At 42.3% G+C, this 12,404-nt stretch overlaps 1 protein-coding gene across 1 annotated transcript in view; it reads left to right on the forward strand.

Annotated features, from left to right (window-relative positions):
- Positions 1–9,548: 9,548 nt before the first annotated feature.
- The window catches only part of Lepr (leptin receptor), a 123,603-nt gene continuing 120,747 nt past the window's right edge, over positions 9,549–12,404 (forward strand). The window contains exon 1 of the mRNA XM_052176857.1: positions 9,549–9,840. The gene's annotated coding sequence lies outside the window, so the exon portion shown is untranslated. The remainder of the gene's footprint in view (positions 9,841–12,404) is intronic.

Raw genomic sequence — 12,404 nt, forward strand, 5'->3', positions numbered from 1 at the left:
AAAGAAAACTAATACACTATTTGAATTTTAGACTTGTTGAAGACACCTATATAAATCAGTGGATCTATCCATATATGTCCAATATTTGATTAGGGGAAAATTCTAGAAAAAAATGAGACATGTAAAGTCTGTGATCTTATGGAGCATGCCTTTAAGTGGACAAAGAGAGGGACTTTTTAAAAAAAAGAATTATGTATATAAGTACAGAGTCGTAGCCATCTTAAGACACACCGGAAGAGGGAGGGCATCAGATGTAGATACAGATGGTTGTGAGCCACCATGTGGTTGCTGAGAATTGAACTCAGGAGCTCTGGAAGAGAAGTCAGGGTTCTTAATGGCTGAGCCATCTCTCCAGCACTCGCCCAGCCCCAACCCCAGCAGGAACTCTTATAAAGGAAAATATTTCATTGGGGCTGGCTTCAGAGTTCAGAGATTTAGATCATTATCTTCCTGGTGGGAAGCATGGCAGGGTGCAGGCAGATAAGGTGTTGGAGAGTTAGCTGAGAGTTCTACATCTGGATTGGCAGGCAGCAGGGAGATTGACATTGGCCCTGGCTTGAACATCTGAAATCTCAAAGCCCACTCCCAGTGACATATTTCCTCTAACAAGGCCACACCTCCAATAGAGCCTATGAGCCTGTGGGGGCAATTTTCATTCAGACTACCACAGTGGCTGAGATTAAGCCTAGACACAAGGGAACACACCACATTCTTCTGTGATCTCAGTTTCAGTTCTTATGGGTTCCGATTTCAAGCCCTGTTTTGTCTTCCCATGATAATGGGCTGTAACTCTGTAAGCCGAATAACTGCTATCCCACTTCTAGTTCCTTTTCATCATGGTATTTATTGCAAAAATAACAAAAAAACAAACTAAAATACACCTCCCTTAGGTGGCTTTTTTTTTTTTTTTGGCAGAGAAGCAAAACATAAACTAATGATACATTGTGCTAATGAAAGTGAAAAGACAGCAGGATGTGGTGGTGTATGCTTTTAGGCAGAGGTGGGCAGATCTCTGAGTTCAAGGCCTGCATAATCTACAGAGTGAGTTCCTGGACAGACAGCCAGGACTGTTAAAACAGAGAAGCCCTGTCTTGAAGCTCCCCCCCACCACCAAAAAGAAAGTGAAAAAGCAATAAAGAAAAAGATATAGACTATTATAAATATGGACTTGGATGTGGGTAGGTGATGGAGACTCTTGCCCATGACACAATGATCAGAAAAAGTTTACTAAGCATATGGCATCTGAAAGGCATAGAAGACAGCCTAGTCCAGGCAGTAACAAAAGGATATTCCAAAAGGAGGGATACACAAGTGCAGAGTCCTGAGCTAGAACACATCTCCACCTGGCTTGAAGCCTGAGGGGTAGATTATTATGGTTAATCCATTAATTGTGGGAGGGTCGGTTATATCCCCCAGGACCTCAAAGGTCCTTGTAAGGATTTCAACATTTACTCAGAGATGGCAACCTATAACTGTCCTGGCAAGAGTGAAGATATCCTAATGAGAGATACTGTTCCCCTCCCTTCAGCTCTCATACTGTTGAACTAATAGACCCTAGGGAATGGGTGTTTCTCCTGGGAGCCTTCACTTTGCCCCACCTGTTACCAACTAGAGGAGGTTTGTTTCCTGGAAAGGGTTTTCACACAGCATTAGCAACTGTGAAGCAGGAGCCGAGACAATGCTGTGTTGGTGATGGGCCACATCGTGACCAAGAAGGGAAGCTTGCCTACTGTTTTAATCAACTTTCACATCAGGACCATGAAAATGGATTTGTCAGGAGACAGTCACTGGAGCTCTGTATTTGTTCCTCTTTTCAACATGGCTACATGGAATAAATCTTTCTCTGCTCTACCTCCTTACTCTTCTCTGTAATTAGCCTATTGGGGATAGGTCGCAGAGCTTAGCTTGTTATTGCTGCTAGGGCCTGAGGTTTGACCCTAAAAACCTCTGGTAATGAAGCTAGGACAAGAGGGTTTTGAGAAGGCACGATTTGACTCCTAATGGGTTTGCTCTAGTGGGTTTTAATTAAAAGTATTCTGTAAAGAGAGGGGGGGAAATTGCTCTTCCAAAAATTGCTTTTCCAAATCTGTCTTTGAAAGAAGAAAAGAGAACAACAAACAACTGCAAACACAAATGAATACATTTTGCTCAGGGACAGATGGCTAAAGCAATGAGAGTGAATCACAGAGTCACAAAAATCACAGCTATGTCAAAAGTGCTCAGGAAATAGCTTGGTCCCTAATTAATAATTCCATGCCGATAAATTTAGCTGGTAGCAAGTGGAATGAGCTAAGATCTTATGGGAACATGCTTCCAGTAAGGTTGGCAAATAATTCTGTACAAACTTAAAAGAACTGAAACTCTTGCACGAACAGAGTTAGGGTGACTGTGTTGTGTTCTTAGCAATGACTGCCTGGTTCTGGTATTGAGCATTGAGGCAGAGGTGTTGGCATCTGATTTAGCAGAAGGGGTTGAGAGTGAGGTAGAAGAAATGGGAGACTGTCTGTAAAGTGTGGACCTTGTGGGCCTGCCACCCGCCCTGGGAACTGGCCCTGTGCTACTTTTGGCATTGCTGCAGTGCTCACACTTGTTTAAGTTATTGAAAAGTTTTAGGTTTGGGTTAAAGAGACATACTGAGGTGAATTGTCTTTGGTGTAAGAGATTTATTAGTGTTATGGCGTCCACTTAAATCCAATATAAATCCAACATGTCAATGCAAATGACAAAAATTTATGGTGATCAAGCTGTTACTGATCAGGGCCGCAGAAATGACTCAGGAGCCCAAAGAGAAGTTGCATAGCATGTTTAAAAGATGAGACCACAAAGCGAGGGCAAGAGTGATGGGCTGCAGCACTGTCCAATTGTATTTTGATATAAGGGGTTGAGCAAGAGAGTTTTCACCAATCAGGTTCCTGGGCCTGAAAACATGAACTTAGTTTGACCCTGCCAGCTAGAGGGAGAGAAGTTGTCCTTGAGATGTCTGGACTCAGCAGCTGTTTCCTTATAATAGATGTTGTTCAGCTATTGGGAAGTCCTCAGCTCCCTTAGGGCCTGGGCCCTTGAATTTAGTTTCTCCCTATGATTAAATGGAGTCTGAAAATGAAATGGTAGCACTTAGGATAAGTTTCCTTTGCTTGTTCCAAACATCAAGAAAATCTATTAATGTCAAGGACAGACAATAGCATGGTAGGCTATGATGAGACAGAAGTCCCTTCTTTAGGTCTCAGAATTGATTCCTGGGCAACAGGGAATGGAGAGGGAGCCCTGCATTCCAGGAAAGGAGTGCAGGACCCAAGCTGTGGAGAAAACGGGAAGAAAAGGGCATATCTAGTTGAAGTGCACACATCATTGCAGTAGCCCTCCTGATGTTGTGGGATCTGCTGCCTGAGCTTCTAAGAGAATAGCTGGGAGTCAAATGAAGGGAAGGTATTAATGTAACAGAGAAGAACCAGTTCCCAGGCAGTAGAAGAGGTAGAAGGTGTTAGGGAGGAGGGGGTAGAGACCAAGGATGGGATGGAGGGGAGGAGAGACAACCCACCAACATGGTTTCCTGTAGAGAGCCTTATTGAGGTGCCATGCCACCTGGTAGGAACTTGACATTGACCAGTGTGAAGTTCCTCTCCCAGCCTTTGAGTGTGAACTCCTGTGTCAGCCATAATCCCCTCCACCTAGGGTGGAGTGCTCAGACAAAGGTGAAGCCCATTGTTCTTCAAGGACCTGCAGTCTCCTGAGAAACACTAACCACCTGTGGAGCAACTGAACTGATTCTGCTGAGAAGCTTCCAGCCTTTTCCCCCTGCCTATATATATTGGGAATTCTTCATTAAACTTTGGGACTGCTGAATAGCAGGTGTTATCTTGGTCTCTGTCTCTTTTTGCTGCCTTCCCATACATCCCCCAGCTTCCCTTCCAGGTAACCCATTTGATGTAACTGCGGGCAGTTACAGTTTCCAATCAGATCAGCAGCTCCATGTCCTACTTCTATCAGTGAGTGGCCTGTGCTTATAATCATAGAGATGGAGACAGGGGCTCTCTAGCTATCCAGCTTAGTTTAATCTTTTAATTGGTGAGCTTTTGGGTTCCACTGAGAGATCTTATCTTAAAACAATAACCACCACCACAACCAACAATAAATTGGCAAAACGGGTAGCCATCTGCAGAACAATACCCATGGTTGACCTCTAGCCTTCACACACATACATACACATGTGAGTGCACTTGTACACACCCTCCCCAGCACACACACACACATACCACAAAAAAGTAGGTTTATTCTGGTAAAGAACAGACTCAAAATTTAAAAATCACCACAAAACCACAGTTGGATAGAGAGCTAAGGGGTGAGAGATACATGGTACCGCCATGATACAAAATGGGCAGAGCATTCTTTAGGAGAAATAAAGGGTTGAGGAAAATTTGATGGCTGTGAGCTAATGAAATCAAGATGACTACAGACTTATCCATCCATCTTAATGTATAGGAGACAGGACAAACTGAATGCTTAGTATTTCTCAAACCTTTCAATGTGGTGCTTGATCCCAAAAGTTGTTCCCTCTGGCAGGCCCAGTTTCAGACATTGTAATTTACTCCAGGCCCGTGCATCTCTGAGGTTCCTGTTGGTGCTTTTGACAATTTGGCAGCCATTTTGTCATTGGAATATGTGATGGTTTGTATATGCTCGGCCTAGGGAGTGGCACTATTAGAAGATATGGCCCTGTTGGAATAGGCGTGTCAGTGTGGGTGTGGGCTATAAGACTCTCATTCTAGCTACCTGGAAGTCAGTCTGCCACTAGTAGCCTTGAGATGAAGAAATAGAACTCTCAGGTCTGCCTGCATCATGCCTGCCTAGATGCTGCCCTGCTCCCATCTTGGTGATAGTCTTAGTCAGGGTTTCTATTCCTGCACAAACATCATGACCAAGAAGCAAGTTGAGAAGGAAAGGGTTTATTCAGCTTACATTTTCACATTGTTGTTGATCACCAAAGGAAGTCAGGACTGGAACTCAAGCAGGTCAGGAAGCAGGAGCTGATGCAAAGGCCATGGAGGGATGTTTCTAACTGGCTTGCTTCCCCTGGCTTGCTCAGTCTGCTCTCTTATAGAACCCAAGACTACCAGCCCAGAGATGGCACCACCCACAAGGGACCCTCCTCCCTGATCACTAATTGAGAAAATGCCTACAGCTGGATCTCATGGAGACACTTTCCCAACTGAAGATTCTTCCTCCATGATAACTCCAGCCTGTGTCAAGTTGATACATGAAACCAGCCAGTGCAGTGATGATGGACTGAACCTCTGAACCTGTAAGTCAGCCCCATTTAATATTTGTTCTTATACGTGTAGCCTTGGTCATGGTGTCTATTCACAGCAGTAAAAGCCTAACTAAGACATAAGATCTAGATGGTGCTCATGAACATAATGTGCTATGAAAGAAACTTGGTCCAAAACAAGTGCCTGCCAAACCCAGAAGCTATTAACCCCTGTCCTTTGACGTCAGAATAGTGTCTCCTAGGGTTGATAGTAGAGAATATAATGGGACTTTAGGAATACTGAAATATCCTGGTTCTTGATTTATTGATGGCTCCCTAATGTATAGTTGGGTGTGATCTGGGCCACCCCAGTGATCTCCCTGTTGATCACTGACATTCAAAATGATTGCTGATCACAGAGTAATGTCTGCCAGACTTGTGGCATCTCATCTTATTCTCCGTTCCAAATTCTGTCTTCACGCTTTTCTAACTTCTGTCATTTTAAACATCTTACATAATCCCATTTTCCTCCTTTCTTAGTATTTCTTCTCCCCATTGCATCTTGTTTACTTTTTTGAACGGTGACCCTGGATTTTGCAATAGAAGTTTACAATGAACTTAACTGTACTTTCAAACAATTACACACAGTTAGTTTCATGGATGCTGTTAATGTCTTGTAACAGCAAAACAACCAAATTCCTTCGTCTCCCCTCCTGCCATGGCTGCTGTTAGTTTTACTTGTAGGTAAGCATGCACATGAGCACACAAGGGATAGCCAGTCATACACAGCTTCATGTATTCTTGATGCTATGTTCTAAATAGTTTAAGTCAACTAAAAATAAGGAAAATGAGTTTTATTTAATGTAACCTCTCCTCGAGACAATTATATCAAGCATATCCTAACTTAATTCTTTACAGATGTGCCACAGTTCTTGAGTTATTCTGTTTAAAGTTTTCAGTTTTTATTCTTCGTGTTCTTGGCTTTGGAGGTTTCTGCTGTTAGGTTGTCCAAGACAGAGTCTTTAGCCATGTCTACTAATAGCCTATCTGAGGCATTTTATTTATTTTAGTGGGCTTTGCCCCCCTTTCTTGCATTTCTTTTGATTTTTTTCTTACTTGCTTAAGCTCCCAATTTGCTCTTGTTTGAAGGCTGCTTTATTCAGTAAAGTCTTTCATGTACTAATCACAATTGTTTTAAATTGTCTTTGTGTTTTAAATTAGTCATGTCTGTTTCTGTCTAATGCTTTGCTCTTTTTCTTAAAATTATGTCTCTATCTTTTATCTTCTATTTTTGTTTTTGTAGTTTTTATCCTTGTTTTTTTTTTTTTTTTTTTTTTTCTTCGAGAAGGGTTTCTCTGTGTAGCCCTGGCTGTCCTGGAACTCAATCTGTAGACCAGGCTGGCCTTGAACTCAGAAATCCACCTGCCTCTGCCTCCCAAGTGCTGGGATTACAGGTGTTCGCCACCACTGCCCGGCTGTCTCCATCTTTTAGTATGTTTCCCTGCCTTCCCTCCTTCTCTTCCCTCCTTCTCCTCTTGTCTTGCCATGTTGCTCAGGTTAGGACTAAACTCACATTTTGTTTTCTCACCTCAGCTTTCTAAATAGCTGGGATTACAAGAATGTTTTACAGCAACAACATATATATATATATATATATATATATATATATATATATATATATATATATTGCTGGACATTATATATACAGCAACGATATATATATTGCTGGACATGATGTGCTGGGTAAACTGTTGTAAATGGGCCTCTAGTGATTAGGTAGAGGGGAGCAGAGTATTCTATTCTGTAGTCGTTAACCTAGGGAGGGAGTCTTGAAAGTTTTCTCCTTTAGATGCATAAAGAAGTCTAGAAGGCATTAAAGTTAAAGTCTCCCTTAGGCCAGTTAGGTTCTGATGAGGCACTAGCTAGTTAGGTGGTTAGGTGGCCTCTCTTTGAAGACACACCTTATTAAGAACAGAGCACTGTCCCCACTCTGCAATGTTACCAAATTGTTCCTTTCCTTCCCTGTACTTCTTGAAAGAAACATGAGAGGTGGTGGAGGGTGATTCCACTCCTCCCCCTTCTGCCTGGCCAAGTCCTTTGGGGAAGAATTCTCTTACATCTGGATTCACAGTGAGTTATCAACACTCAGATGTTCCTTTTGACTCCAGCAACCCACTGGTTACAATTTCCATTTTGCTGTCTCTTGTGTAACTACTTCCTCCAGACTGAAAATATTCACTGCTGGAGGGGTGCTCCTTTAGACCAAAGAAGACACCACAACTCACAAATTTCAGAAAGATCCTGAAAATTTCAAGATTCATGCTCTCCCACCCTCAAGACTATATAAGCAGTAACAATTTCAGGTGATGTGTGTAAATCTCCCTCAGGTAGTTCAGGGAAGTAGCTTTCATGAACTGTTGTCACCCATGCTGGGTAGGTTTTGGTGGCAGCTGGCTTCTGGCCATGCATGATCCTGTAGGTAACTGCTCACCTATGCTCTGTGAGTAACCTCGATGCATTTGCTGGCTGGCTCAGCTAACCTTGGGCAGGATCGTTTCTTTGGTCTGTTGTTGATGCTGTGTAGGGCGAATAGATAACCCCATCTCATATCATGCACTGCACTACTCTACTGGCTCCTGCAGAGGTTTCATGGTTGATTGGTCCTAATTGTCTCCTTACATCAAAACGAAACAAAAGAACAAAGCAAAAACAAAACAGATGGAAGGTGGGCTGCACTGTCGGTCAGGATGGATTCTGGGTGCTTGCCTTACGGAGGAGTATGGGGGACTTAGTTCTCATGTGAATTTATCTTAAGCGATTGTGGGGTCAGAAAAACCTAGAAGCCAGTCTCTCAGGCTGCCTAGTCAGAAACCATGACTATTAGCTAATCACGGCTACCTTTGAGTTAAATTTTTACTTTTTCCATAAACACCGGCTGCAAACAGTGTAGTCGTAGGTAGTACTGGGATGTGTCCAGTCTGGGGCTATACACTGTCACTCATGCCCTTTGGCATAAAAGCTTTTGCCCACGTGGCCAGTCAAGAAAGAGCTCCTCAATCTGTTTTCCTAAAGGACCTTTGTCCGACTTTGATGGGCAAACAAGAATCATGTTTCCAGGGACACACACACACACACACACACACACACATTCTATGGTGACATTTTGTTGTTTGTTTTGAGATAGGGTCTCACTATGTAACCCTGGCTATCCTGAAACTCACTATGTAGACCAGGCTGGCCTCGAACCTACAGACAACCTCTAGCCTCTGCCCCTCTAGTCCTAAGATTAAAGGCATGTGCCACCATGCCTGGCCCAGGGCATATTTTTAATCAGGCAATGGGGACCAAAGGAGGGAGCACATAGCTGTAGTGAGAGGTTGGGTTGAACTCTTAACTTTCTGAGAGGTCTTAGTTCTTGGGAAGTTGGCATTGAGTCATTTAGCTGTGTGATTTAATGGCACATAAAGCTGGAATGGATGAACTCATTTAATAGATACTTTTTTCTTGTGCCAGTACTGTGCCAAGTGTCAGGACACAATGGGAAAAACAGTATCAAATGACATCTTATATTTATTTGGGGAGAGAGACAAATAATTACCACAGAGTTAAATACGTAACTGGAAATTATATGGAGAGAAGGGAGCCTGGAGGAGCCAGCACTGTAAAGGGAGCACGGTGCCAGAGTAGGGAGAGACTGACACCTTGGAGCAAGGATCTAAGGATGTATGGAGAGTGCTCTGTCTGGGACTGAGGGAGGCCATCCTCAGGCAGGAGGACCAAGTGTGGGACAGAGCGTGCTTCTGCTATAATCCATTTCGTATTGTGAAAACTTTCCAAACCCTGAAAGAGCACCACAACATCCCCCACACTTAGAACATCCACTTCCTCAGCGTAGTCTGGCCAGAAATGTGTCGAGAGCAAGCCTTCAAAGGGGCAGATGTCAGCCCTCTGGCCTGTAAACAAAATGCCCAAGATATTTCCCCGAGGCTTGAGGCCAGTTTGTAATTTGGCTTTTTCCTCATCCTGGATGAATTTCCAAACATAGTAAAACATAGTGATGAAATATAGTCCAAATGACAAGGCAAAGAGCAACTCAGGTCCTCAGAACACTCTCATTAAAGGAAAAAGGAAAGGATGGAAATCCTTCCACCAATGGTGTGCTAGTGCGAGGCAATAAACCGACAGTGCCCAGACCCCACATGTAATCACACACTACCACTCTTTGGAGACCGAAATATTACGGCAACTGCCGGCTTTTCATATCTGATTCTAACCCATTCAACCAACTCTATTCCTCTGGGTCATTTAGCTATTTCTGTAAGTAAAAAGGAATACATTAATTGTGTTCTCCTTTCTTCTTAAAAAATAAAAAAGCCTAATGGATGCCGAAGTCATCCGTCCCTGGGGCTGCTTTCCTAAATGAAGGTTCCCCCAGTCTGAGAACACGAATAGTTCATTCTTCATTAATCACCTAGAAGGGGTATTCCACGGAACCCAAGGAGAGCCAGAAATGAAGGGGGCGTGTCTTCCTGACTCTTACCCCACCACCGCAGCTGGAAATGTGGGCTTTGCTTGCTGGTGACATCATTCCGCAGGTAAGAGAAAGCACACGGTGTTTTATACAATCTCATCTATAAAAGGACTTAAGCTAGTTTCCTTTACTTTACCTTTATACTTCTGGCTAAATGTCTCTAGGGATGGATGCTTACTTGGAAGCAAGTTCTCTAACAGCTGCCATTGGAGGTAGAGTCTTTGCTCTTTACTTCCAAAAATAGTAGTAATATCATTAGTTGGACCACTTTCCAAGTTGCAGAGCTGTGTCAAGAGACCTCATATTCACTGTTTCTAATGCTTCCAAGCTGAGAAGTGATCATCTCATATACTGTACAGGTGACAAACTCATGCAAGGTCACAAAACTCAGAAGAGGAGGGCTCACTTTGGCTGAACTCAACACATAGGCCCATTTCCAGATAATACACATAACTGTTACTTCAAATCTGTGCATTTGATGTCACCTCTTCCATTGAGTTCTTAGTTTCTATATTCATATCTCATGGAACATGTTTTCTAACACTCTCAGATTATACTATGGCTATGCCTTTAAAAGATCTTATCTATTCTGTTTGTGTGTCTGTCTATTCATCTATCATAATCTATCATCTATCTATCTATCTGTCTGTCTGTCTGTCTATCATCTGCCCACCATCCCTGTCTATCTACCTCTATCTATCTATCTATCTATCTATCTATCTATCTATCTATCTATCTATCTGTCTATCTACCTACCATCTGGCTTGTCAACATCCATCTACCTATTTTTTTTTTTTTAAGATTTATTTATTATATTATATGTAAGTAAGTACACTGTAGCTGTCTTCAAACACCAGAAGAGGGAGTCAGATCTCTTTACGGATGGTTGTGAGCCACCATATGGGTGCTGGGATTGAACTCATGACCTTCAGAAGAATAGTCAGAGCTCTTACCTACTGAGCCATCTCTCCAGCCCCCCATCTACCTATTGAATCTATTAATTTTTATCTATATCTAAAGAAGAAATGAAGTTCTAGAAAACTACATGTAGTATCCCAACTGAGATATGTTCATTACAAAGAAACTTCTTTGAGTCTTTTACTAATACTGTTACTTTTAAATAACATTGCAATATGTTGGTTAAGACATAGTTTTAAATAGGTTTAACATCAGGTTTCAATACTGATTAGCTTCTGAACTCTGGGCATTTTACTTAAAATTTCAAATTCCCTATTTTCTTGACTATTAAGTGGATAGATAATGATGCCCTCCTTATAGAACTATGAAAATTTCTAGGGCGCACTTACAAAGCATATGTCCAGTGCTATGATCTATAAGTGGTGGCGGCATCATTGTTCTTTGACTTGAAGGAAGTCAAGTCTGCTTAGCTATTATCAAGTCAGCCTTCCCTCATACCATATTCACAAATTTGGATTTTGGATATAAGTTTAAGAACTTGAAAATGCCGTCCTAGTAAAACCTCAGCTGAGAGGTTGAAGAAGGATCTGTATTTTGTCACCCAGTGTATTAATCCTTCCTGTGTGCTGTCACCAACAGGCTGGTAAACACTATCAGAACTCTCAAGCTATCGCTGCAGGCAATTGGGAAGAGAGGTCGTCTGTCCTCCTTTGTGGGCTCTGGCCTTAGAGTTGTGTTTGACAGCCAGGTACAATCTTTTCCTTGTGCCTTTTTCTGCTGTATGCTCTGGTGATTGTTGCTTTTAAACTGCCACAGATCTAATGTTCTGTACATCTGACAGTGACATAGCTAAATCATTTAACTGTCTCCTAGACTGGAAACTAGGATATCTGGAGCTTCCCGCTAACCTACCAATGCACTACTATTTTATACTTACAAAACTGAGCAAGTATTTGTACATTCTATATAGTATTTTAAATTAATTCATTGAGACTTTCATGTATCTCAATCATAATCACCCTCCCTTCCTCCCTTCCTATAATATCTCCCAGATCCATATCTTACTTTTGACCTACCCTCAACTTCATGACCCCTTCCTCTTTTTATTTTAATTTTACTCTTTAGACATATTGATTCTGACTTGTGCTACCCATATATCCATGGGTGTAGGGCTATGTACTGGAGCGTGGGCAATCTACCAGGGACCACATCTTTTAGAAAGTTGACTCTTTCCTAGCACATCAACTGTTACTAGCTCCTCAGTTAACAGGTTGGGAGCTTGTGAGCCTCTCCCTCCATTTGTACTGGAATTCTGTCTGGCTTGATCTTGTGAAGGCCTTATGCAGACAACTACAGCTGCTGTGAGGTTATGTGTGGAGGAGTCCTATGAGGTCCAGAAGGCATTCTTTGTTCTAGGCCTTAAGACATCTGGATCTTATAATCTTTCCATTTAATTTCCCATGGTGCTCCCTGATCCTCAGGAGAGAGGTGTGGTCTAGATGTCCCAGTAGTGGCTGACTACTCCATAGGCACTTATTCTCTGTATTTTGATGAGTTGTTTTTATCCATAACTGCTGTCTGCTGTATAAAGACTTCTTGATGAAGACACAGTGCCAACCATGGTGTTAATCTGTAGGTAGAGGATTGTATTTATTAGGTCATTTGATGCTATGCCCATTTAGCAAACTAATAGTAATGAGTTTACCCCTA

The sequence above is a fragment of the Apodemus sylvaticus genome, chromosome 3 (genome assembly GCF_947179515.1).
Source record: "Apodemus sylvaticus chromosome 3, mApoSyl1.1, whole genome shotgun sequence".
Taxonomy (NCBI): Eukaryota; Metazoa; Chordata; class Mammalia; order Rodentia; family Muridae; genus Apodemus; species Apodemus sylvaticus.